This window comes from Elephas maximus, chromosome 13 (genome assembly GCF_024166365.1).
Source record: "Elephas maximus indicus isolate mEleMax1 chromosome 13, mEleMax1 primary haplotype, whole genome shotgun sequence".
Lineage (NCBI taxonomy): Eukaryota > Metazoa > Chordata > Mammalia > Proboscidea > Elephantidae > Elephas > Elephas maximus.
This window is the reverse complement of record NC_064831.1, coordinates 29,103,068-29,129,346: the sequence shown is the minus strand read 5'-3', so window position 1 is coordinate 29,129,346 and position 26,279 is coordinate 29,103,068. Positions and strand designations below refer to the sequence as shown.

General features: G+C 39.7%; 1 non-coding gene across 1 annotated transcript; it reads right to left on the bottom strand.

Annotated features, from left to right (window-relative positions):
* Window positions 1-15,541: 15,541 nt before the first annotated feature.
* On the bottom strand, window positions 15,542-15,663 carry LOC126057407 (small nucleolar RNA SNORA26). Its single transcript, XR_007512497.1, has one exon. It is a non-coding gene; the product is annotated as a small nucleolar RNA SNORA26 (small nucleolar RNA).
* Between the last annotated feature and the right edge of the window lie 10,616 nt (window positions 15,664-26,279).

Sequence of the window (26,279 nt, the reverse complement as noted above, 5' to 3'; positions counted from 1 at the left end):
TTAGATGAGCATAGGTGTTTGATTTTTAGGGGCTCCCAGTTATCGGGTTTCTCTTCATCATTTTTGGTAATGTTTTGGGTTCTGTTTATGCCTTGTATTAGGGCTCCTAGGGTTGTCCCAATTTTTTCTTCCATGATCTTTATTGTTTTAGTCTTTATGTTTAGGTCTTTGATCCACTTGGAGTTAGTTTTTGTGCATGGTGTAAGGTATGGGTCCTGTTTCATTTTTTTGCAAATGGATATCCAGTTATGCCAGCACCATTTGTTAAAAAGGCTTTCTTTTCCCCAATTAATTGACACTGGTCCTTTGTCAAATATCAGCTGCTCATACGTGGATGGATCCATGTCTGGGTTCTCAATTCTGTGCTATTGGTCTATGTGCCTGTTGTTGTACCAGTACCAGGCTGTTTTGACTACTGTGGCTGTATAATAGGTTCTGAAATCAGGTAAAGTGAGGCCTCCCACTTTCTTCTTCTTTTTCAGTAGTGCTTTGCTTATCCGGGGCTTCTTTTCCTTCCATATGAAATTGGTGATTTGTTTCTCTATCCCCTTAAAATATGACATTGGAATTTGGATCGGAAGTGCATTAAATGTATAGATGGCTTTTGGTAGAATAGACATTTTTACTATCTTAAGTCTTCCTATCCATGAGCAAGGTATGTTTTTCCACTTAGGTATGTCCTTTTGAATTTCTTGTAGTAGAGCTTTGTAGTTTTCTTTGTATAGGTCTTTTACATCCTTGGTAAGATTTATTCCTAAGTATCTTATCTTCTTGGGGGCTACTGTGAATGGTATTGATTTGGTGATTTCCTCTTCGGTGTTCTTTTTGTTGATGTAGAGGAATCCAAGTGATTTTTGTATGTTTATTTTATAACCTGGGACTCTGCCAAACTCTTCTATTAGTTTCAGTAGTTTTCTGGAGGATTCCTTAGGGTTTTCTGTGTATATAATCATGTCATCTGCAAATAGTGATAACTTTACTTCTTTCTTGCCAATCCGGATACATTTTATTTCTTTGTCTAGCCTAATTGCCCTGGCTAGGACTTCCAGCACGATGTTGAATAAGAGCGGTGATAAAGGGCATCCTTGTCTGGTTCCCGTTCTCAAGGGAAATGCTTTCAGGTTTTCTCCATTTAGAGTGATATTGGCTGTTGGCTTTGCATAGATGCCCTTTATTATGTTGAGGAATTTTCCTTCAATTCCTATTATGGTAGGAGTTTTTATCATAAATGGGTGTTGAACTTTGTCAAATGCCTTTTCTGCATCAATTGATAAGATCATGTGGTTTTTGTCTTTTGTTTTATTTATGTGATGGATTACATTAATGGTTTTTCTGATATTAAACCAGCCTTGCATACCTGGTATAAATCCCACTTGATCATGGTGAATTATTTTTTTGTTGTGTTGTTGGATTCTATTGGCTAGAATTTTGTTGAGGATTTTTGCATCTATGTTCATGAGGGATATAGGTCTAGAATTTTCTTTTTTTGTAATGTCTTTACCTGGTTTTGGTATCAGGGAGATGGTGGCTTCATAGAATGAGTTGGGTAGTATTCTGTCATTTTCTATGCTTTGGAATACCTTCAGAAGTAATGGTGTTAACTCTTCTCTGAAAGTTTTGTAGAACTCTGCAGTGAAGCCGTCCGGGCCAGGGCTTTTTTTTGTTGGGAGTTTTTTGATTACCGTTTCAATCTCTTTTTTTGTTATGGGTCTATTTAGTTGTTCTACTTCTGAATGTGTTAGTTTAGGTAGGTAGTGTTTTTCCAGGAATTCATCCATTTCTTCTAGGTTTTCAAATTTGTTAGAGTACAATTTTTCATAATAATCTGAAATGATTCTTTTAATTTCATTTGGTTCTGTTGTGATGTGGTCCTTCTCGTTTCTTATTTGGGTTATTTGTTTCCTTTCCTGTATTTCTTTAGTCAGTCTGGTGAATGGTTTATCACTTTTGTTAATTTTTTCAAAGAACCAGCTTTTGGCTTTGTTAATTCTTTCAATTGTTTTTCTGTTCTCTAATTCATTTAGTTCAGCTCTAATTTTTATGATTTGTTTTCTTCTGGTGCCTGATGGATTCTTTTGTTGCTCACTTTCTATTTGTTCATGTTGTAGGGACAGTTCTCTGATTTTGGCTCTCTCTTCTTTTTGTATGTGTGCATTTACCGATATAAATTGACCTCTGAGCACTGCTTTTGCTGTGTCCCAGAGGTTTTGATAGGAAGTATTTTCATTCTCGTTGCTTTCTAAGAATTTCCTTATTCCCTCCTTGATGTCTTGTATAACCCAGTCTTTTTTCAGGAGGGTATTGCTCGTTTTCCAAGTATTTGATTTCTTTTCCCTCGTTTTTCTGTTATTGATCTCTAGTTTTATTGCCTTGTGGTCTGAGAAGATGCTTTGTAATATTTCGATGTTTTGGACTCTGCAAAGGTTTGTTTTATGACCTAATATGTGGTCTATTCTAGAGAATGTTCCATGTGCGCTAGAAAAAAAAGTATATTTTGCAGCAGTTGGGTGGAGAGTTCTGTATAAGTCAATGAGGTCAAGTTGGTTGATTGTTGTAATTAGATCTTCCGTGTCTCTGTTGAGCTTCTTACTGGATGTCCTGTCCTTCTCCGAAAGTGGTGTGTTGAAGTCTCCTACTATAATTGTGGAGGTATCTATCTCGCTTTTCAATTCTGTTAAAATTTGATTTATGTATCTTGCAGCCCTGTCATTGGGTGTGTAATTATTTAATATGGTTATGTCTTCCTGATCCATTGTCCCTTTTATCATTATGTAGTGTCCTTCTTTATCCTTTGTGGTGGATTTAAGTCTAAAGTCTATTTTGTCAGAAATTAATATTGCTACTCCTCTTCTTTTTTGCTTATTGTTTGCTTGATATATTTTTTCCCATCCTTTGAGTTTTAGTTTGTTTGTGTCTCTAAGTCTAAGGTGTGTCTCTTGTAGGCAGCATATAGATGGATCGTGTTTCTTTAACCAGTCTGTGACTCTCTGTCTCTTTATTGGTGCATTTAGTCCATTTACATTCAGCGTAATTATAGATAAATAAGTTTTCAGTGCTGTCATTTTGATGCCTTTTTATGTGTGTTGTTGACAATTTCATTTTTCCACATACTTTTTTGTGCTGAGGCGTTTTTCTTAGTAAATTGTGAGATCCTCATTTTCATAGTGTTTGACTTTATGTTAGTTGAGTCGTTACGTTTTTCTTGGCTTTTATCTTGAGTTATGGAGTTGCTATACCTTTTTGTGGTTACCTTATTATTTACCCCTATTTTTCTAAGTAAAAACCTAACTTGTATTGTTCTATATCGCCTTGTATCACTCTCCATGTGGCAGTTCAATGCCTCCTGTATTTAGTCCCTCTTTTTGATTATTTTGATCTTTTACATATTGACTTCCATGATTCCCTGTTTGTGTATTTTTTTTTAATTAATCTTAATTTTTTTGTTTTTGTGATTTCCCTATTTGAGTTGATATCAGGACGTTCTGTTTTGTGACCTTGTGTTGTGCTGATATCTGATATTATTGGTTCTCTGACCAAACAATATCCTTTAGTATTTCTTGTAGCTTTGGTTTGGTTCTTGCAAATTCTCTAAACTTGTGTTTATCTGTAAATATCTTAATTTCACCTTTATATTTCAGAGAGAGTTTTGCTGGATATATGATCCTTGGCTGGCAGTTTTTCTCCTTCAGTGTTCTGTATATGTCGTCCCATTCCCTTCTTGCCTGCATGGTTTCTGCTGAGTAGTCTGAACTTATTCTTATTGATTCTCCCTTGAAGGAAACCTTTCTTTTCTCCCTGGCTGCTTTTAAAATTTTCTGTTTATCTTTGGTTTTGGTGAGTTTGATGATAATATGTCTTGGTGTTTTTCTTTTTGGATCAATCTTAAATGGGGTTCGATGAACATCTTGGAGAGATATCCTTTCGTCTTTCATGATGTCAGGGAAGTTTTCTGTCAGGAGTTCTTCAACTATTTTCTCTGTGTTTTCTGTCCCCCCTCCCTGTCCTGGACTCCAATCACCCACAGGTTATCCTTCTTGATAGAGTCCCACATGATTCTTAGGGTTTCTTCATTTTTTTAAATTCTTTTATCTGATTTTTTTCTGCTATGTTGGTGTTGATTCCCTGGTCCTCCAGATGTCCCAGTCTGCATTCTAATTGCTCGAGTCTGCTCCTCTGACTTCCTATTGCATTGTCTAATTCTGTAATTTTATTGTTAATCTTTTGGATTTCTACATGCTGTCTCTCTATGGATTCTTGCAACTTATTAATTTTTCCACTATGTTCTTGAATAATCTTTTTGAGTTCTTCAACAGTTTTATCAGTGTGTTCCTTGGCTTTTTCTGCAGTTTGCCTTATTTCGTTTGTGATGTCTTGAAGCATTCTGTAAATTAGTTTTTTATATTCTGTATCTGATAATTCCAGGATTGTATCTTCATTTGGGAAAGATTTTGATTCTTTTGTTTGGGGGGTTGGAGAAGCTGTCATGGTCTGCTTCTTTAAGTGGTTTTATATGGATTGTTGTCCCCGAGCCATCACTGGGAAACTAGTTTTTCCAGAAAATCCGCTAAAAAAAAATGCAGTCAGATCCCTATCAGAGTTCTCCCTCTGGCTCAGGCTATTCAGATGTTAATGAAGCCGCCTGGGGAGGGTGGGGGAGGGAACAGAGAGATAGGAGAGTAGCACCTGAGAATATAGCCAGAGTTGCTTGTCTTGCTTGGAATGACTATTATATCTGAGATTCCCATGGGCGCGTCGCCTATGTGTGCTGGCTGTGTGGAGATTGCCCCCGGGGGGTCTGGCCCGCTGGAGTCAAGGTCAGATCCTCCGCTTCCAGCCCCACGCCCAGCGTCAAGGCTACCCTACTGGGACCGTGCACTCTCGACTCCAAAATCAGTCGCTGCCTCCCGGACACTTCTCGTCCCTCCAGCCGCGTTGCCGTGCCGCCTCTACGAACCAGTTGGGCCGCCTCCCAGGGTTAGTTCAGGTGGGTGGAGCAGCTCCCCGTGCTTGTGCCGTGACCGAGTGTCCCGGCTGGGACGCTGTTCTCCCCGCTCCAATACCAGTCGCTGCCTCCCGGGGACTTCTCCTACCAGCTGCGTCCCACGTTGCCCGCGCGACCCAACTGGGCCCTCTCCCGGCGTTAGTTCAGGGGGGTGGAGCAGCTCTCCGTGTTTATGCCGTACCTGCGTCCAGTCCAAATCCCGGTGGGATGGTTCCCTGGCTGGGACGCTGCTCTCCCCGTTCCAAGACCAGTCATTGCCTCCCGGGGACTTCTCCTACCGGCTGCATCCCACGCTGCCCGCGGAACCGGCTGGTCCCCCTCCCGGGGTTAGTTCAGGGGGGTGGAGCAGCTCTCTGTGCTTGTGCCGTACCTGACTGGTATGCTGGCTCCAGGCTCTGAAAACAATCGCTGCTTCCCCGTATTAGTTCGTTCTCCACCTCTAAATCTGTGTTTGTTGTTCAGGGTTTGTAGATTGTTATGTATGTGATCGATTCACTTGTTTTTCCGTGTCTTTGTTGTAAGAGGGATCCGAGGTAGCGTCCGCCTAGTCCGCCATCTTGGCTCCGCCCCTCAAAGGCCTAGAAGACCTTTTTGTTTCCTTCTCCATCCACCCTTTCCTGGGCTGGAGAAGAAGTAGAGTGAAGGATGTGAACAGATGGTAGTTTTGTAGGCAGGGTAGATCATGGAGGTCGGTAGCTTTCTCCCTTGGCCAAATTCTGTCCAGCAGTAATCACCCAGTCAGTGTTGACTGATGCAGCTCAGGTACCCAGAACAACAGTGAGGAATGGAGCCTTCTCCTATATAGAAATGGCATTATCCCGGCAGACATGGGGTTTTTCTGTGACTTCAGAAGTTTACATTTTGAAGAATGTCAATGCAAATACCATTTCTGCATTCTCTAGAATAAGAGAGTTTGGAGACTGGGACTTTTTTTTTTTTTTTTTTGCAAGAGTGAATATATGACTATTTTCATAAGGAAACTCCTGACTGTGCTCATAGATACTCCTGCAACTGTTTCCTAGCAAGGACCTTGGGTGGATCAGTCAATGCTCCCTTGGCAATTGGGCCTTCTCTTTGGGATGTGCTTCCAGCTGGCACTCAGGCCTCCATCCAAGAGAACAACTTGAAAAATCTACTACACACCTTTCAAAAACCAAAATGATGACTCCTTTAGCCTCAGACTAGAAGAACTAGATGGTGCCTGGCTACCACCAGTGATTTCCCTGACAGGGAACTCAACAGAGTCCCAGACAGAGCAGGAGAAAAATGCAGAACAGAATTCAAATTCTAGTAAAAAGACCAGACTTAATGACCTGACAGAGACTGAAGGAACCCCTTAAACTATGGCCCCTGGATGCTCTGTTAAACCAGAACTAAAACCATTCCCAAAGGCCACTCTTCAGACAAAGTTTAGGCTGGACTATAAAACAAAAAATAATACATGTGAGGAACATGCTTCTTAGTTAAATCAGATATATGAGACCAAAAGGGCAGCTCCTGTCCAAAAATCAGGATAAGAAGGCAGGAAGGGACAGGAATAGGATGAGTGGACACGGGGAACCCAGAGTGGGAAAGGGGAGTGTGCTGTCACATTGTGGGGATTGCAACCAATGTCACAAAACAATATGTGCATAAATTTTTGAAGGAGAAATTTACTTGGGCTATAGACTTTCACCTAAAGCACACACACACAAGAAACAAGATGAGGGAAATTGCATAAAGAGAAGGTTATCTGGGTCAGAGATTTTTAAGTTGGGAGGGGGCAGGCATATACTATGAGGGGTGATCTCTCGGAATACATGGTAATGCCTTTCCATTCCCCTTGTCCAATCCATGTGAAAATCATTGTGTGTTGTAGATGTTATGATGGAATGATAAATGCTGTGGGGAGAGAGAAAATTTTGAGATCTCTAAAGTAAGGAAGCAAGTTGTCCATTTACTTTCCTAAGGATCCATTTTCTTCTCAAAGTCCTAACTTAACTCATGTTCAACTGTTGGAATGTAGAGTGCTTTGATCCACTCTTTCTAAGTGATGTTTTAATAAAATAGATACTATCGAGTAGGTTCCAACTCATGGCTATCCAGGCGGGTCAGAGGAGAATTGTACTCCATAGGGTTTGCAATGGCTGATATTTTTCACAAGTAGATTTTCTTCCAAGCAGAATTCTAGAGTCTTCTGAGTAGACTCTAACCAGCAACCTTTTGGTTAGCAGCAGAGCGCATTAACTGTTTGCACCATCCAGGGTCTAACACTTCAATAGTTTTCTTTAAAATGCTTTAAAAGTTGCTTTAAGGAGGTGGGGCCAAGATGGCTGACTAGGTAGAAGCTACCTCAGATCCCTCTTGCAACAAAGACTCGGAAAAACGAGTGAATCGATCACATACATGACAATCTACAAACTCTGACCATCAAACACAGATCTAAAGAGTTGACCTGAGTGACAGAGACTGAGAACGAACAACCACGGGGAAGCAGCGACTATTTTCGGAGCCTGGAGCCAACGTCCCAGTCAGGAAACCTTGGCACCGGGCTTTGGACTGGGCTCAGGGGAGCTGAGCACGGCATCCTGGGATGGTGCAAAAAAGGGACGCATCCCTAGCCCCCAGAAGTGACCTCGGGGGAAGCCCAGCCAGTGCACGCAGGCAGCGCAGCAACGTGGCTGACAGAAGGAGAAGTCACCAGGGGGCAGCGACTGGTTTTGGAACCTAGAGTGCGGCTTCCCAGCTGGGGAACCTTGGCGCTGGGCTTTGGACTGGGAGCGGAGGAACTGACCACGGCTTCTGAGACAGCACAAGCACAGGACGCGGGTCTGACCTCAGGGGGCAATCTCTACCAAGCCAGCGCACACAGTCAACACGCCCCTCGGGAATCTCAGATAAAACAGTCATCCCAAGCAAGATAAGTAACTTTGTCTATATTCTGGAGTGCTACTCTCTTCTATTTATCTGAACCCTCCCCTCCCCTTCCCAGGCGGCTTCTTTAACATTGGAATTTCCTGAGCCCGAGAGTGAACTGAGCTGTGGTTTTTCTTTTTGGTCTTTTCCTAACCCATTATCCTGGCCTGAGAGAAGCAGCTACAGAAAACCCAGGGACCAAAAATCCTTCCCTAATTGGACTAAAAACACAGAACCAGCTCCAGCCAAACATATGTGATCCACAGTCTTGGGCTTTCACCCCTACAGGGAACAAGGTGGCTATTATAATGCAAAGGCAATTCTGATAGGGATCTGACTATAATAGTTTTAGCAGATTACTGGAAAGACAAGTTTCCCAGGTCTGATATCTCTGCGTATTCAACAGAGCCCTCACTGGCCCACAACAGGGAACTGAGGGCTGAAGCTCCCCCCAGACCACCTAGCCTCCTGCCTTAGGGGTCTAAGGAGGGTAACACCTACCAATCTGTAGAGGTACTTGCATTGGGGGGCCTAAGGTACAGCTGCAGAGCCCATCCACCAAAGTGCTTTAGGAATAGAGACACACCTACCTCACTGGCACTTGGGGGAAGCCTGTCAGCATCCTGTCCCTCCCTGGAGTGTGAAACCCTGCTGCTACTAGAATCTGGTGCACACAACTATCACCACTACTTCTCTAGGTGGATAGGTGACAGTCTGCACCACACACTTGATGACCCAAAATCAGATTCTACTCAAGAATAGTGAATGGACTCTTAGGCTCATATGTTTGGTAACAGCCCAAACCAGCTGGTAATAGGACATAAGTGATTCAAGGGCTACAACAATCAAGACAGTGCAATCTAGTAGCCCATCTACGTATATTGAAAGAAAACAAAACAAGATAAGACTCAGTGAGCAAGTATAGAATAAATCACTACAATATATCTTAGAGATGGCTCGGAGACAGCAGTCAATATCAAACCACATAAAGAAGCAGACCATGATTGCTTCTACAACTCCCCAAACTAAAGAATCAAAATCTTTCCCAAATGAAGATACAATCCTGGAATTGCCAGATGCAGAATATGAAAAACTAATTTACAGAATGCTTCAAGACATGAGGGATGACCTCAGAAATGAAATAAGGCAATCTACAGAAAAATCCAAGGAACACACTGGTAAAGCAGTTGAAGAAATCAAAAAGATTATTCAAGAACTTAGTGGTAAAATTAATAAGATGCAAGAATCCATAGAGAGACAGCATTCAGAAATCCAAAAGATTAACAGTAAAATTACAGAATTATACAACTCAATAGGAAGTCAGAGGAGCAGACTCGAGCAATTGGAATGCAGGGTGGGGAATCTGGAGGACCAGGGAATTGACACCAATATAGCTGAAAAAAAAATCAGATAAAAGAATTAAAAAAAAATGAAGAAACCCTAAGAATCATGTGGGACTCTATCGAGAAGAATAACTTGAGTGTGATTGGAGTCCCAGAACAGGGAGGGATAACAGAAAAAACAGAGAGAATAGTTGAAGATCTGTTGGCAGAAAACTTCCCTGACATCGTGAAAGATGAAAGGATATCTATCCAAGATGCTCATCGAACCCCATTTAAGATTGATTCAAAAAGAAAATCACCAAGACATAATATCATCAAACTTGCCAAAACCAAAGATAAAGAGAAAAATTTAAAACCAGCCAGGGATAAAAGAAAAGTCTCCTACAAAGGAGAATCAGTAAAAATAAGTTCAGACTACTCAGCAGAAACCATGCAGTAAAGAAGGCAATGGGATGACATATATAGAGCACTGAAGGAGAAAAACTGCCAGCCAAGGATCATATATCCAGCAAAACTCTCTCTGAAATATAAAGGCGAAATTAAGATATTTACAGATAAACACAAGCTTAGAGAATTTGCAAAAACCAAACCAAAGCTACAAGAAATACTAAAGGAAATTGGTCAGAAAACCAATAATATCAGATACCAGCACAACACAAGGTCACAGAACAGAACATCCTGATATCAACTCAAATAGGGAAATCACAAACACAAGTTAAGATTAATTTTAAAAAGAAAAAAAGACTCAAAACCGGGAATCATTGAAGTCAATATGTAAAAGATCACAATAATCAAAAAGAGGGATTAAATACAGGAGGCATAGAACTGCCACATGAAGAGGGATACAAGGTGATATAGGACAATACAAGTTAGGTTTTTACTTAGAAAAATAGGGGTAAATATTAAGGTAACCACAAAGAGGTATAACAACTCCATAACTCAAAATAAAAACCAAGAAAAACATAATGACTCAGCAAACATAAAGTCAAATACTATGAAAATGAGAAACACACAATTTACAAAGAAAAACGTCCTAGCACAAAAAAGGAAGTGGAAAAATGAAATTGTGAACAACACACATAAAAAGGCATCAAAATGACAGCACTAAACACATACTTATCTATAATTACGCTGAATGTAAATGGACTAAATGCACCAATAAAGAGACAGAGAGTCTCAGACTGGATAAAGAAACACGATCCGTCTATATGCTGCCTACAAGAGACACACTTTAGACTTAGAGACACAAACAAACTTAAACTCAAAGGATGGAAAAAATATATCAAGCAAACAACAAGCAAAAAAGAGCAGGAGTAGCAATATTAATTTCTGACAAAATAGACTTTAAAGTCAAATCCACCACAAAGGATAACGAAGGACACTACATAATGATTAAAGGGACAATTGACTAGGAAGATATAACCATATTAAATATTTATGTACCCAAAGACAGGGCTGCAAGATACATAAAACAAACTTTAACAGAACTGAAAAGTGTGATAGACACTTCCACAATTATAGCAGGAGACTTCAACACACCCCTTTTGGAGAAGGACAGGACTTCCAGTAAGAAGCTCAATAGAGACACGGAAGACCTAATTGCTACAATCAACCAACTTGACCTCATAGACTTATACAGAACACTCCACCCAACTGCTGCAAAGTATACTTTTTTTTCTAGCGCACATGGAACATTCTCTAGAATAGACCACATATTAGGTCATAAAACAAACCTTTGCAGAATCCAAAACATCGAAATATTACAAAGCATCTTCTCAGACCACAAGGCCATAAAAGTGGAAATCAATAACAGAAAAACCAGGGAAAAGAAATCAAATACTTGGAAACTAAACAATACCCTCCTGAAAAAAGACTGGGTTCTAGAAGACATTAAGGAGGGAATAAAGAAATTCATAGAATGCAACGAGAATGAAAATACTTCCTATCAAAACCTCTGGGACACAGCAAAAGCAGTGCTCAGAGGTCAATTTATATCGGTAAATGCACATATACAAAAAGAAGAAAGAGCCAAAATCAGAGAACTGTCCCTACAACTTGAACAAATAGAAAGTGAGCAAAAAAGAATCCATCAGGCACCAGAAGAAAACAAATCATAAAAATTAGAGCTGAACTAAATGAATTAGAGAACAGAAAAACAATTGAAAGAATTAACAAAGCCAAAAGCTGGTTCTTTGAAAAAATTAACAAAAGTGATAAACCATTCACCAGACTGACTAAAGAAATACAGGAAAGGAAACAAATAACCCAAATAAGAAACGAGATGGGCCACATCAAAACAGACCCAACTGAAATTAAAAGAATCATATCAGATTACTATGAAAAATTATACTCTAACAAATTTGCAAACCTAGAAGAAATGGATGAATTCCTAGAAAAACACTACCTACCTCAACTAACACAATCAGAAGTAGAACAACTAAATAGACCCATAACAAAAAAAGAGATTGAAACGGTAATCCAAAAACTCCCAACAAAAAAAAGCCCTGGCCCGGATGGCTTCACTGCAGAGTTCTACCAAACTTTCAGAGAAGAGTTAACACCACTACTACTAAAGGTATTTCAAAGCATAGCAAATGACGGAATACTACCTAACTCATTCTATGAAACCACCATCTCCCTGATACCAAAAGCAGGTTAAGACATCACAAAAAAAGAAAATTCTAGACCTATATCCCTCATGAACATAGATGCAAAAATCCTCAACAAAATTCTAGCCAATAGAATTCAACAACATATCAAAAAAATAATCCACCGCGACCAAGTGGGATTTATACCAGGTATGCAAGGCTGGTTTAATATTAGAAAAACCATTAATATAATCCACCATATAAATAAAACAAAAGATAAAAACCACATGAGCTTATCAATTGATGCAGAAAAGGCATTTGACAAAGTCCAGCGCCCATTTATGATAAAAACTCTAAGCAAAATAGGAATTGAAGGAAAATTCCTCTCTACAAAGCCAACAGCCAACATCACTCTAAATGGAGAGAGCATGAAAGCATTTCTCTTGAGAGTGGGAACCAGACCAGGATGCCCTTTATCACTGCTCTTATTCAACATTGTTCTAGAGGACCTAGCCAGAGCAATTAGGCTAGAAAAAGAAATAAAGGGCATCCGGATTGGCAAGGAAGAAATAAAATTATCTCTATTTGCAGATGACATGATCTTATACACAGAAAACCCTAAGGAATCCTCCAGAAAACTACTGAAACTAATAGAAGAGTTTGGCAGAGTCTCAGGTTATAAGATAAACATACAAAAATCACTTGGATTCCTCTACATCAACAAAAAGAACATTGAAGAGGAAATCACCAAATCAATACCATTCACAGTAGCCCCCAAGAAGATAAAATACTTAGGAATAAATCTTACCAAAGATGCAAAAGACGCATACAAAGAAAACTACGAAGCACTACTGCAAGAAACTGAAAAGGACCTACTTAAGTGGAAAAACATACCTTGCTCATGGATAGGAAGACTTAACATAGGAAAAATGTCTATTCTACCAAAAGCCATCTATACATACAATGCACTTCTGATCCAAATTCCAATGTCATTTTTCAGTGTGATAGAGAAACAAATCACCAACTTTATATGGAAGAGAAAGAAGCCCCGGATAAGTAAAGCATTACTGAAAAAGAAGAAGAAAGTGGGAGGCCTCACTCTACCTGATTTTAGAACATATTATCCAGCCACAGTAATCATAACAGCCTGGTAGTGGTACAACAACAGGCACATAGACCAATGGAACAGAATTGAGAACCCAGATATAAAGCCATCCACATATTAGCAGCTGATATTTGACAAAGGCCCAGTGTCAGTTCATTGGGGAAAAGATAGTCTTTTGAACAAATGGTGCTGGCATAACTGGATATCCATTTGCAAAAAAATGAGACAGGACCCATACCTCACACCATGCACAAAAACTAACTCCAAGGGGATCAAAGACCTAAACATAAAGACTAAAACGATAAAGATCATGGAAGAAAAAATTGGGACAACCCTAGGAGCCCTAATACAAGGCATAAACAGAATACAAAATATTACCAAAAATGACGAAGAGAAACCAGACAACTGGGAGCTGCTAAAAATCAAACACCTATGTTCATCTAAAGACTTCACCAAAAGAGTAAAAAGACCACCTACAGAATGGGAAAGAATTTTCAGCTATGACATCTCCGAGCAGTGCCTGATCTCTAAAATCTATATGATTCTGTTTGTATATGATACATGAGAAAATGCTCTCGATCATTAGCCATTAGAGAAATGCAAATTAAAACTACGATGAGATTCCATCTCACTCCAACACCAGCAAGGCTGGCATTAATCCAAAAAACACAAAATAATAAATGTTGGAGAGGCTGCAGAGAGATTGGAACTCTTATACACTGCTGGTGGGAATGTAAAATGGTACAACCACTTTGGAAATCTATCTGGCGTTTTCTTAAAAAGTTAGAAATAGAACTACCATACAACCCAGAAATCCCACTCCTCGGAATATACCCTAGAGAAATAAGAGCCTTCACACGAACAGATATATGCACACCCATGTTTATTGCAGCACTGTTTACATTAGCAAAAAGTTGGAAGCAACCAAGGTGTCCATCAACGGATGAATGGTTAAATAAATTGTGGTATATTCACACAATGGAATACTATGCATCGATAAAGAACAGTGACGAATCTGTGAAACATTTCATAACATGGAGGAACCTGGAAGGCATTATGCTGAGCGAAATTAGTCAGAGGCAAAAGGACAAATATTGTATAAGATCACTATTATAAGATCTTGAGAAATAGTATAAACTGAGAAGAACACATACTTTTGTGGTTACGAGGGGGGGAGGGAGGGAGGGTGGAAGCGGGTTCTTTACTGATTAGTTAGCAGATAAGAACTACTTTAGGTGAAGGGCAGGACAATACTCAATACAGGGAAGGTCAGCTCAACTGGACTGGACCAAAAGCAAAGAAGTTTCCAGGATAAACTGGATGCTTCAAAGGTCAGCGGAGCAAGGGCTGGGGTTTGGGAACCATGCTCTAAGGGGACTTCTAAGTCAATTGGCAAAATTACACTATTATGAAAGCATTCTGCATCTCACTTTGAAATGTGGCGTCTGGGGTCTAAATGCTAACAAGTGGCCATCTAAGATGCATCAATTGGTCTCAACCCACCTGGATCAAAGGAGAATGAAGAACACCAAGGTCACACAATAACTATGAGCCCAAGAGACAGAAAGGGCCACATCAGCCAGAGACTTACATCATCCTGAGACCAGAAGAACTAGATGGTGCCCGGCCACAATCGATGACTGCCCTGACAGGGAGCATAACAGAGAAACCCTGAGGGAGCAGCAGATCAGTGGGATGCAGACCCCAAATTCTCATAAAAAGACCAGACTTAATGGTCTGACTGAGACTAGAGGAATCCCGGCTGTCATGGTCCCCAAACCTGCTGTTGGCCCAGGACAGGAACCATTCCCGAAGACAACTCATCCGACATGGAAGGGACTGGACAATGGGTTGGAGAGAGATGGTGATGAAGAGTGAGCTACTTGTATCAGGTGTGTTGGCATCTCCTTTGTGGAGGGGAGATAGGAGGGTAGAGAGGGTTAGAAACTGGCAAAATTGTCATGAAAGGAGAGACTGGAAGGAGGGGGTGGGCTGACTCATTAGGGGGAGAGTAAGTGGGAGTATGGAGTAAGGTGTATATAAGCTTATATGTGACAGACTGACTTGATTTGTAAACATTCACTTAAAGCTCAATAAAAATTATTTTAAAAAAAAGTTGCTTTAAGACACTACCACTTTAAATTCACTTTTGAATGTGCTATATAAAAATGATTTGAGGATTGTTCATTACATCACTTATTGTTTTCTGGAAAAAGCCCCATGTAAGAAGTTTCTTCTAGAATCTAGTTCTAGGAAAATGTCTTTTCTGCTTTAAGAAACTAATTTAACTCCTTTCCAATAGTAAGAGTAATGTAAGGGATTATGTTGTCCTTTTCACCTTGGCTGTAAGGACATTTATGGGTAAGTTTTTAACTTAAGCTTTTTTTTTTTTTTTCTTGGAAGGAGGGGTGGAGGAGCGTACAAAACAACTCACCAGAAAGTAGCTCAGCTGTGACTGTCAGTAACTGATGAGGACAGGCCACGTAAATAGTGTATATTGAATTATGTTGCTGTTGTGTACGGTCGAGTTGATTCCGACTCATAGCGACACTATAGGACAGAGTAGAACTGCCCCAGAGGGTTTCCTAGGCTGTAATCTTTTGGGTTCAGCTATGTCTCCAGACAGGATCCAAAGTGGAGTTCTCCAATCTCCTCTCTGGACTTTATGGAGCCTTCCTGTGACCTTTTGTGTTAACCTCCTAAAGCACTACGTCAATATTAAAAGGGCACAAACCAGGGTGTTAGCTTAAGCTTTTGAACTATTATATGTGCCATTTCCATTTGTTTCTAAATTTGTATTACTCTTTAACTAATCTCTTTGTTAAAGGCAAATTATGGGTAAGTTTAATAGAGTCACAGATGTCGTGTTATACAGCTTCCAGGCCCAAGGTTTGCCGTAGTCCTTTAGAGCGGAAGCAGCTTGGGACTCGTTCATCTCCCATTGCAGGTAAAATGCTCTACCTAAAATTGTGCCTTATTCATAATCTATGACAGTTCCAATTCAAGCCCTGAACTCTTTTGTTAAATTTTACTCCTTGAACAGATTTAGATTCAAGAAGCTGAAAAGGGCTCCAGGAAGCTTTATGAGCAGACCCAAATTCTAGACACACATTATTAGAGATGGACTTGCTAAGCAAGCCTCCTCGTGTGAAGTTTTAAAAACTTTGGTGGTGGCCTGTTTTAGTGTTCAGTCACCTTTACAGTTAAGGAGTTTGTTTTGCCTAAATTCTTATGCTTCATCTCAGTTGAATTTCCTCTTGCTCAGGACAGATCTAGATGGAGTTTTGACTCATATACCCTGTTTGATAACTCTTGGAGCACTTTTAAGGCACGGTAGCCCTGTGCCTAGCAGGGCCCATGGCATATACTAGTTGATCAGGAAATTGAATTGCATTAGGTCACCTCTCGTCATTCTCTCCTTAAGGCAAAGAGGTGGCGTAAAGTGTCCTTGTTAGTACTGGCCTGCATGTGGCACTTGAAGGTCTCCAAATGCAGGGCTTATACACCCTGCATGGAACCCTAGGGGGGCTTTTACATAGTGCTTGCTTAAGCTCACAAAAGCCTTTTGTGGGTCCCTCCTAGGGCACATTACATTATCCCTCTAAGCCATTAAATCAATCTGTTCTAATTGGATAATGACTCCCATTTTTGAAATCTGCAGAAAATCTGTCCCCACCTCCATCTGGATCTCCAGCAGCAGATTTCCAGAGTCCTGATAGCAGCAGGGCTTTTTGTCCTCCCCGTAGCCCTGCAGCAACCAGGGGCCAAAGACCAATTTGCTGTAATGAATTTAATATGTTTAGTCTGAGCCATATAGTTCCCAGCCAGGCAAAGAAGGCCCCCTTTAGGGTTACTTTCCATTAAGGGAATTAAAGAGGCATGTCAGCAACTGTGGGATCGGGAATGGAATTTGCAAACCCATCCGGTGCCAACCTAGTTTCGACTCCAGCTAGCTTCCTAGCCACTTTCTGGACTCTCCCAAGATGACTTGGCAGCAGTTGATCATGCCCCTGGCTCCTAAAATCAACAATAGACTACTTTCAAGCATGTATTGGAACTCTTGGAAGATATGCTTTTTCATTTCTTTTCGGAGAGTTGCTCCTTATTAGTGATAACAGATGGTTTTGTGAGTGATCAACTCCTTTGGATATCTTGGTAACCTGTTTTGTGTGTGTGCGTGAGAAGTGATGGTTGCCTATATTTAAAATGCACCTAAAACTGTGTTTTCAAAAGGAAGGGAAATGCAAAAGTGTTTAGGTATGTTTAAATTTTAAGTGCTTTAATAGATTATCTGGTCCAGCTCTATTCCTCTAGAAATAGACTGCTTAGACCTCCAGGACCCAGGACATCAATCTTAAGTGAAAATCCCTGAACACTTGACAAGGCAGATGTTCAATGCTTACTAGACTCGTCCAGTTATCGATTCATTTATTCCACCAACAATATAAGCAAGTACTCAACTAGGCATTAGGGGAATCAAAGATGAATAAATGAAAATATTTGCCTTTGAGGAGATCATGGTTTGGTTCAAGACACATATGCATACAAACAATGTGATGAGGGCTGTCAGAAGGGCAAAGAGGTCCTCATTATCTAAGGGCGATAGGTACCAAGAGAAGACCACTTAAAATAAGTCCATTTAAAGTACAGACCAACTTTTCAAAGAAAATTGGGAACGTAAGGTTTGTTTGAGAATTATTCTTGAAAAATAAAACTAAAACTATGAAAGCAATTTTCATTACGAACAACATTCATATTATTATATGATTTTATATGCATTGTAACTCTTAGAACAAAGAATCAAAACAGCCTTTTTGGTGACAAGTGACATTGCAGCAGGAGAATAATGTCATGTAGGGGATTATTTTGCAGAAATATTCAAGAGCTTCAATTTTTCAGAGAACCTATAATAACTTTAATATTCAGATAATTTTATTTTCATCCCTATATTACATCATCTTTATTGATTTTATGTGCGTCAATTGCTAATGCATTTAAACATTCTAGGTCCTCATTTGTTAAGTTTTCCATGTAACTACAGCAGTTCTTCAAAAGGACTTCAATCGCCTTTGTAAAATCATCCATTTGCAAGATTTGCAATTGAAAAGACATCAGTACCAGAGGGAGGAGGATAGACTTTAGTGTGAAGCTGGGAGGATGTCTTGGTGGTGACAGCCTCAGAAACTCTGTGGGGCAGCTCTACTCCATCACATGAGTGGAATTAACTTAATGGCACACAACAACAACAACAAATCTTAATGAACAAGGAACCTGGTGGTACAATGAATGGCTAAGTGCCTAGTTTCTAACCAAAAGGTTGGTGGGTTGTGAACCCACCCAGCAGCTCCATAGCAGAAAGACCTGGCAATCAGCTTCCATAAAAACCTAGGACCAAAGATCAGGCAGGCCTATAAAACAAACAATAACACATGCAGTTCTGTTCAATGAAAAACTAATTTTCTCTCTAAACTTTCATTAAAGCACAACAGCAATAACAGTAAAAATATAACCTAGGAAACCTTATGGAGTAATTCTACTCTGTCAAATCGACTCGACGGCACCTAACAACAGTCTTATTGATGGTCAGCTGATTAGTAAATATTTTCACCTTATAATGACTATGGAGTCTTGGTGATGAAGTGATTAAGAGCTTGGCTGCTAATCTAAAGGTTGGTAGTTCAAATCTATCAGCCACTCCTTTGAAGTAGTTCTACTCCAAGTAGTACTTGAGGCAGTTCTACTCTGCCCTATACGGTAGCTATGAGTCGAAATCAACTCGATGGCAACAGCTTCTTCCATGATGACTATGTCTTCTCTCACACTCTGTTATAGGAACTTGGAAGATCAGTATTTAGTTAATAATAATCACCCCTCTTCCCAGCAATATACCAAGAGTTCAGGTGGCACAGAGGCTGGGAAGATGCTAGGAAAAAAAATTAAACTTTTTTTTAAAACAATTTAATAGATAAGAAATGGTTGTATTCCCACGACTGATTCCATGATAAATCTCTTCATAAGTATGACTTAGCCAATGATGTGATAAGTATTAGTTGCAACTACACTAGTGATTATTAAACTTGCTTGAGATCATTGAAGTTATGTTTCACTTACAACTAAATATGTCTATGAGGTTTTCTAATTCCAAATTCGGTAAGTACTCTTTCCAACATATAATTGGCTCCCAACTATTGACAAACACTGGAAGATGCTATTTTTGTTACTCCTATTGTTCTTTCTTACCCAGTTCTTATAGGGTACTGGAAGAAAGCTAGAAGTTGTTTTATATGCCAACCATACACATTCTTTTACTAAATAATAAAGATATCTCCTGGAGTGGTAGAATTCCATTGAACCTACTTTGCTTGTTAAATGAAGTGCCATGAGGTAGAAAATACAGAAATTTAGGTAGATTAGGTACATTGATTTATGCAGTATCAATGGTAAAAGATATATTAGTGTTAATCTTCCAGACCATTTATCAAAGGTAGTGCAAACCCTTTAAGGGTTTGTTGGAAAACAGTTTGAAAAAACAGAGTCTGAGCAATAGCAGAAGTGAAATCACAGAGGGCAGAAGAAAACCAAAGTATCTTCAGAAACCAAGTATCATCCCATGCCAGAGTGGGAGGAAAATATTCACTTTAGGAATTGCATTCATCTTTTAGTTTCAAGTGACAAAAATCTAATGCAAGCTAGTTTTAACACAATAATGAGAATTTACAAAACCAAAAAGGGTAGTTTTGGCCTCAGAAATGACTCAATAGGGGTTCCAAAATGCTATCAAGGCACACTCTCTTTCTGTTTGCCATCTCTGCATTTTATGTGTGTTGTGGATTTATAAGTGCCTGTCTTACATGTGGATGGCCTTTTTTCATGCAATGGGCAGTAGGCATCCCTCAGCTCAGCCCGACAGCTCTACCAACTGAAAAAATAAAGAAGTTCTGTCCCATCAACCTCAGGTGGAAAATTTCAGAAGAGGCCTCTGTTTGGGCCACCTGATCACCCTATAGGTCGACGGCACTGGGTTTGGGTTTTTTTGTTTTGATCATCAATTGTCATCCTGACTTCCATAAGGGGCAGGATACTATGGTTAGTCCGGTCTGTGTCTTCAGTCTTCTCATCAGGCCAAGGGAGTAGGCTATGTTACTAGAAAAATGGAGAAAATCTGGGTAGAAGAAGACAGCATCCATGACAGGAACAAAATCCTCACCTTTCATTACTTATTTATTTTCTGATCATCTCCTGGTTCTATATGATGGTTATGAATCCTCATGTATGTCAGTCAAAGTAACTGGGGCTAATCTGACTTGGGCCTGAATTATATTTTCATTAGTATCATTCTAGATTTTGAAACAGAATTTATACAGGAATAGGAAGTAATTTACAGATGGCCTGAGGCCAACACGACCCTTTGTCCTGAGCTTGGTTTTGTGTACCTATTTACTATAATTAAATCTGAGGAACAGCATGGGTGTTTCTTCTCTTTGATTTAACTGGGATTTGATGGATTAGTAGAGGTGTAGTGGCAAACACACTGAAAGGCTCAGTTCAAAATAAATTTGCTTCTAAAACTGATCTGTCTTCTCTTAAAATGCTATGAGAAAAATCCAATAAAATCTCTTTCACCTCCTCAAATGAAGACAGCAATGCAAATTTAAATTGGTTTTAGTAGTATTATAGTTTTTAGGGTTTATATTTTAAATATACTTATTCATGTACATATATCTTACGTTTTTTAAATTCATTTCTGGTCTTGAAACAGTTTTAAAAACCATTATGTACACCAACCCCCGCTTCTGTCAGTCTGTCATAATGTGGTGGCTTGTATGTTGCTGTGATGCTGGAAGCTAAGCCACTGGTATTTCAAATACCAGCAGGGTCACCTATGGTGGACAGGTTTCAGCTGGTTTTCCAGAGTAAGAAAGACTAGGAAGGAGGATTTGGGGGTCTACTTCTGAAAAAAAAAAATTAGAGAGTAAAAACCTTGTCTGATATAGTGCCGGAAGATGAGCCCCTGAGGTTAGAAGGCACTCAAGATACAACTGGGGAAGACCTGCCTCCTCAAAGTAGAGCCAACCATTATGGAGTTGACAATGGAGTCAAGCTTTCAGGATCTTCATTTGTTGATGTGGCATGACTCAAAATGGGAAGAAATAGCTGCAAACATCCATTAAGAATAGGAATGTCGAATGTATGAAATATGAATCTAGGAAAATTGGAAGTTGCCAAAAATGAAATGGAACATATAAACATCAATATCCTAGGCATCAGTGAGCTGAAATGGACTGGCTTGGCCATTTTGAATAGGACAGTCATATGGTCCACTATGCTGGGAATGACAAACTGAATAGGAATGGCATTGCAAAAGAACATTTCAAGGTCTCTTCTGAAGTATAGCATTGTCAGTGATAGGATAATATCCATACACCTACAAGGATGATCAGTTGATAGAATATTATTCAAATTTACGCACCAACCACTAAGGCCAAAGATGAAGAAATTGAAGACTTCTACAAAATTCTGCGGTCTGAAATTGATTGAACATGCAATCAAGATGCATTGATAATTACTGGTGACTGGAATGTAAAAGCTGGAAGCGAAGAAGAGGGAATAGTGGTTGGAAAATACAGCCTTAGTGACAGAAATGATGCTGGAGATAAATAGAATTTTGTAAGACCAACAATTTCGTTGCAAGTAAATTTTTTCAATAACATAAACAGCGATTAACCACATGGACCTTGCCAGATGGAATACACAGGAATCAAATCGACTACATCTGTGGAAAAAGACAATGGAAAAGCTCAATATGATCAGCCAGAGCAAGACCAGGAGCTGACTGTTGAACAGACCATCAATTGCTCGTATGCAAGTTCAAGTTGAAGCTGAATTAAGTTAGAACAAGTCCATGAGAGCCAAAGTATGACTTGAATATATCCCACCTGAATTTAGAGACCATCTCAAGAATAGATTTGACCCATTGAACAGTAATGACAGAAGACCAGATGAGCCATAAAATGACATCAAAGACATCACACATGAAGAAAGCAAGAAGTCATTAAAAAGATAGGGGAGAAAGAAAAGACCAAAATGGATGTCACGAGAGACTCTGGAACTTGCTCTTGAAAGTAGAATAGCTAAAATGAAAGGAAGAAATGATGAAGCAAGAGAGCTGAACGGAAGAGTTCAAAGGGCCACTCAAGAAGACAAAGTAAAGCATTAGAATGAAATATGCAAAGAACTGGAGATAGAAAACCAGAAGGGAAGAATACGCTCAGCATTTGTCAAGCTGAAAGAACTGAAGAAAAAATTCAAGCCTCAAGTGGCAACACTGAGGGATTCTATGGGGAAAACATTAAATGACACAGAAAACATCAAAAGAAGATGAAAGGAATACACAGTCACTGTAAGAAAAAGAATTGGTAGACATTCAACCATTTCAGGAGGTAGCATGTGATCCAGAACTGATGGTACTGAAAGAAGAAGTCCAAGCTGCACTAAAGGCACTGGCAAAAAACAAGTCTCCAGGAATTGACAGAATACCAATTGAGATGTTTCAACAAATGGATGCAGTGCTGGAAGCACTCATTCATCTATGCCAAGAAATTTGGAAGACAGCTACCTGACCGACCAACAGCCAGTGTTCCTATTCTTTCTTCTTCTTAGAATACACATGGCACTTCCAGAGTATAGTTCCTGGAGCTTCCTACTTTCATTGAGAAATTGGGATAGGCAGCTAAAACTTGTAGTAGCACTTCAGATTTTGTATCTGGTTATAATTATATTTATTGGAAGAACACACACATAAATATTCTTCACTTTCCGCTTCATATAAAAAAGCTATTCAGATACCATTTGCCAAATGCAAACCACATGAGCCATAATATTTACCTGAGAGTAAGAATAGAGATTGCATCAAGAAGAGTGGGTGAAGAATGGGCAATTCTTCAAACTGAGACATAAAGTATTACGATAACATTAATTTCAAAGATCCTTCTTATTCATAATTTTAAAACACAGGCAACACATGAAAACAATTTCCTGTACTTGGTCTTTTGATTTAATGCTTGTTTTTTTTTTTTTATAGACATGTGTTTCATTTCAAAGGGCGGCTTGAGAAGACAAAGTAAAGTATTACAGTGAAATGAGCAAAGGCCTGGAGTTAGAAAACAAAAGCGAAGAACACATTCAGCATTTCTCAAGCTAAAAGAATTGAAGAAAAATTCAAGCATTGAGTTGTGATACTGAAGGGTTCTATGGGAAAAATATCGAAAGACAAAGGAAGTATCAAAAGAAGATGGAAGGAATACACAGAGCCACACTACCAAAAATAAGTGGTTGACATTCAACCATTTCAGGAGGTAGCATGTGATCAAGAACTGATGGTATTGAAGGAAGAAGTCCAAGCTGCACTGAAGGCACTGAAGAAAGACAAGTCTCCAGGAATTGACAGAATACCAACAAACGGATGCAATGCTAGAAGCATTCACTCATCTATGCCAAGAAATTTGAAAGATAGCTACTTGGCAAACTGACTGGAAGAGATCTATACTTGTGCCCATTTCAAAGAAAGGTGATCCAACAGAATGCTGAAATTATCAAACAATATCATTAATATCACATGCAAGTAAAATTTTGCTGAAGATAAGTCAAAAATGGTTGCAGCAGTACATCAACAGGGATCTGCCAGAATTTCAAGCTGGATTCAAAAAAGGAGGTGGGATAGGGATTTCATTGTGACATCAGATGGATCTTGGCTGAAAGCAGAGAATACCAGAAGGATGTTTACCTGTGTTTTGTTAACTATGCAAAGGCATTCGACTGTGTGGATAGTAACAAATTATGGATAACATTTCAAAGAATGGGAATTCCAGAACACTTAATTGTGCTCATGTGGAACGTGTACATAGACTAAGAGGCAGTCATTGGAACAGAAAAAGGGAATTCTGCATGGTTTAAAATCAGGAAAGGTGTGTATCAGGGTTATATCCTTTCACTATACTTATTCAATCTGTATACTGAGCAAATAATATGAGAAAATGCAATATATGAAGAAGTATGTGGCATCAGGATTGGAAGAAGACCCATAAATAACCTATAATTTGGAGATGTCATAACCTTGTTTGCTGAAAGTGAAGAGGATTTGAAGCACTTACTGATGAAGATCAATGACTACAGCCTTCAGTATGGATTACACCTCAACAAAAAGAAAATAAAAACCCTCACAACTGGACCAATAAGCAACATCATGATAAATGGAGACAAGATTGAAGTTGCTAAGGATTTCATTTTTCTTGGATCTACAATCAACGCCCATGGCAGGAGCAGTCAAGAAATCAAAAGACGTATTGCATTGGGCAAACAGGCTGCAAAAGACCTCTTTAAAGTGTTAAAAGGCAAAGATGTCACTTTAAAGACTAAGCTGTGCCTGACCCATAAATACCACAGTATTTTTAAATTGCCTCATAAACCAAAACAAACCAATTCCAGTGCCTTCGAGTTGATTCCGACTCACAGTGACCCTATAGGACAGAGTAGAACTGCCCCATAGAGTTTCTAAGGAGCACCTGGTAGATTTGAACTGCCGACCCTTTGGTTAGCAGCCATAGCACTTAACCACTATACCACCGGGGTTTCCAATTGCCTCATGTCATGGGTTAAATTTTTTTTCCCTCAAAAATGTGTGTATCAATTTGACTGGGCCGTGATCCCTGGTATTGTGTGATTGTGCACGGTTTTGTCATCTGATGTGTTGTAAATACTGTCTCTATGATGTTAGTGAGGGGGGATGGGTGGCAGTTGTGTTGATGACCCCCCGCCAAAAAAACAAACCCATTGCTGTCGAGTTGATTCCTACTCATAGCAACCCTATAGGACAGAGTAGAACTGCCCCATACAGTTTCCAAGGAGCACCTGGTGGAGTCAAACTGCCGACCTTTTGGTTAGCAGCAGTAGCTCTTAACCACTATGTCACCAGGGTTTTGGCAGGACTCAATCTATGGGATTGGATTGTGTCTTGAGCTGGTTTCTTCTGGGATATAAAAGAGAAGCAAGCGGAGAGACAGGGGGACCATATGCCACCAAGAAAGAAGCGCCAGGAGCAGAACATGTCCATTGAACCCGGGGTTCCTGTGCATAGAAGCTCTAGTCCAGGGGAAGACTGACGGAGAATAAACTTTTGTTTGTTAAAGCCATCCACTTGTGGTATTTCTGTTATAGCAGCACTAGACGAACCATATGCATGGGAAAGCTGGACAATGAATAAGGAAGACCAAAAAAGAATTGATGTCTTTGAATTATGATGTTGGTGAAAAATACTGAATATATCATGACTACCAGAAGGACTAACAAATCTGTCTTAAAGGAAGCACAGCAGAATTCTCCTTGGAAGGGAGGATGGTGAGACTTCATCTTGTGTACTTTGGACATGTTATCAGGAGGGACCAATCTCTGGAGAATAACATCATACTAGGTAAAAGTCAGGGTCAGCAAAAAAGAGGAAGATCCTCAACAAGATGAATTGATACAGTGGCTGCAACGATGGGCTCAAAGATAGCAAGAATTGTAAGGATGGCACAGGACTGGGCAGTGTTTCCTTCTCTTGTACATATGGCTGCCATGAGCCAGAATCATCCCAATGGCACCTCACAACAAGAACAACATAGACATGTATTACATATTAATAGGAGCATGGTTAGTGGAGAAATTGTACTCAAACTCTATAGCCAAAAAGAGTATGGTGAATATGTTTCTTGCAGAGATGGAAATAATTATATTATTAACCACATGCCTTAGATGTCTTAGGCTGGGTTCTCTAGAGAAGCAAAACTAGTGAAGTATATATATATATATATATATATATATATACACACAGAGAGAGACTTATATTAAGGAAATAGCTCACACAGTTGTAGAGGCTGGCAAGACCCAAGTCTGTGGGTCAGTCGTCATGCTGGAGGCTTCTCCTGAGTCACATAGCTGCAGGGACTGATGAACCCAAGACAGGCAGGTAATATAGCAGGCCATTGACTCACAGGCTGTGGTGGCTGATGAATCCCAAGATTGGCAGGCAATACGGCAGGCAGCTGGTTCAAATCCCAAGAACTGGAGGTCAGATGATGATGAGCCAGATGCAGGATCCAGAGCAAACAAGCAAGCTTTGCCAGATCGTTCTTACACATGGGATGCAGGCCATATCGCTGAGGAAACTCCCCTTCCAACTGATTGGCTGATCACATCTGGTCACATCATGGAGAATGACATCATTACATAACCTTTCTGTTAGCAGCTGAGCACATTAGCCATTTGCACACTCAGGGGCTCCTAGGTGCTGATAAGGGTGCTCTAATAAA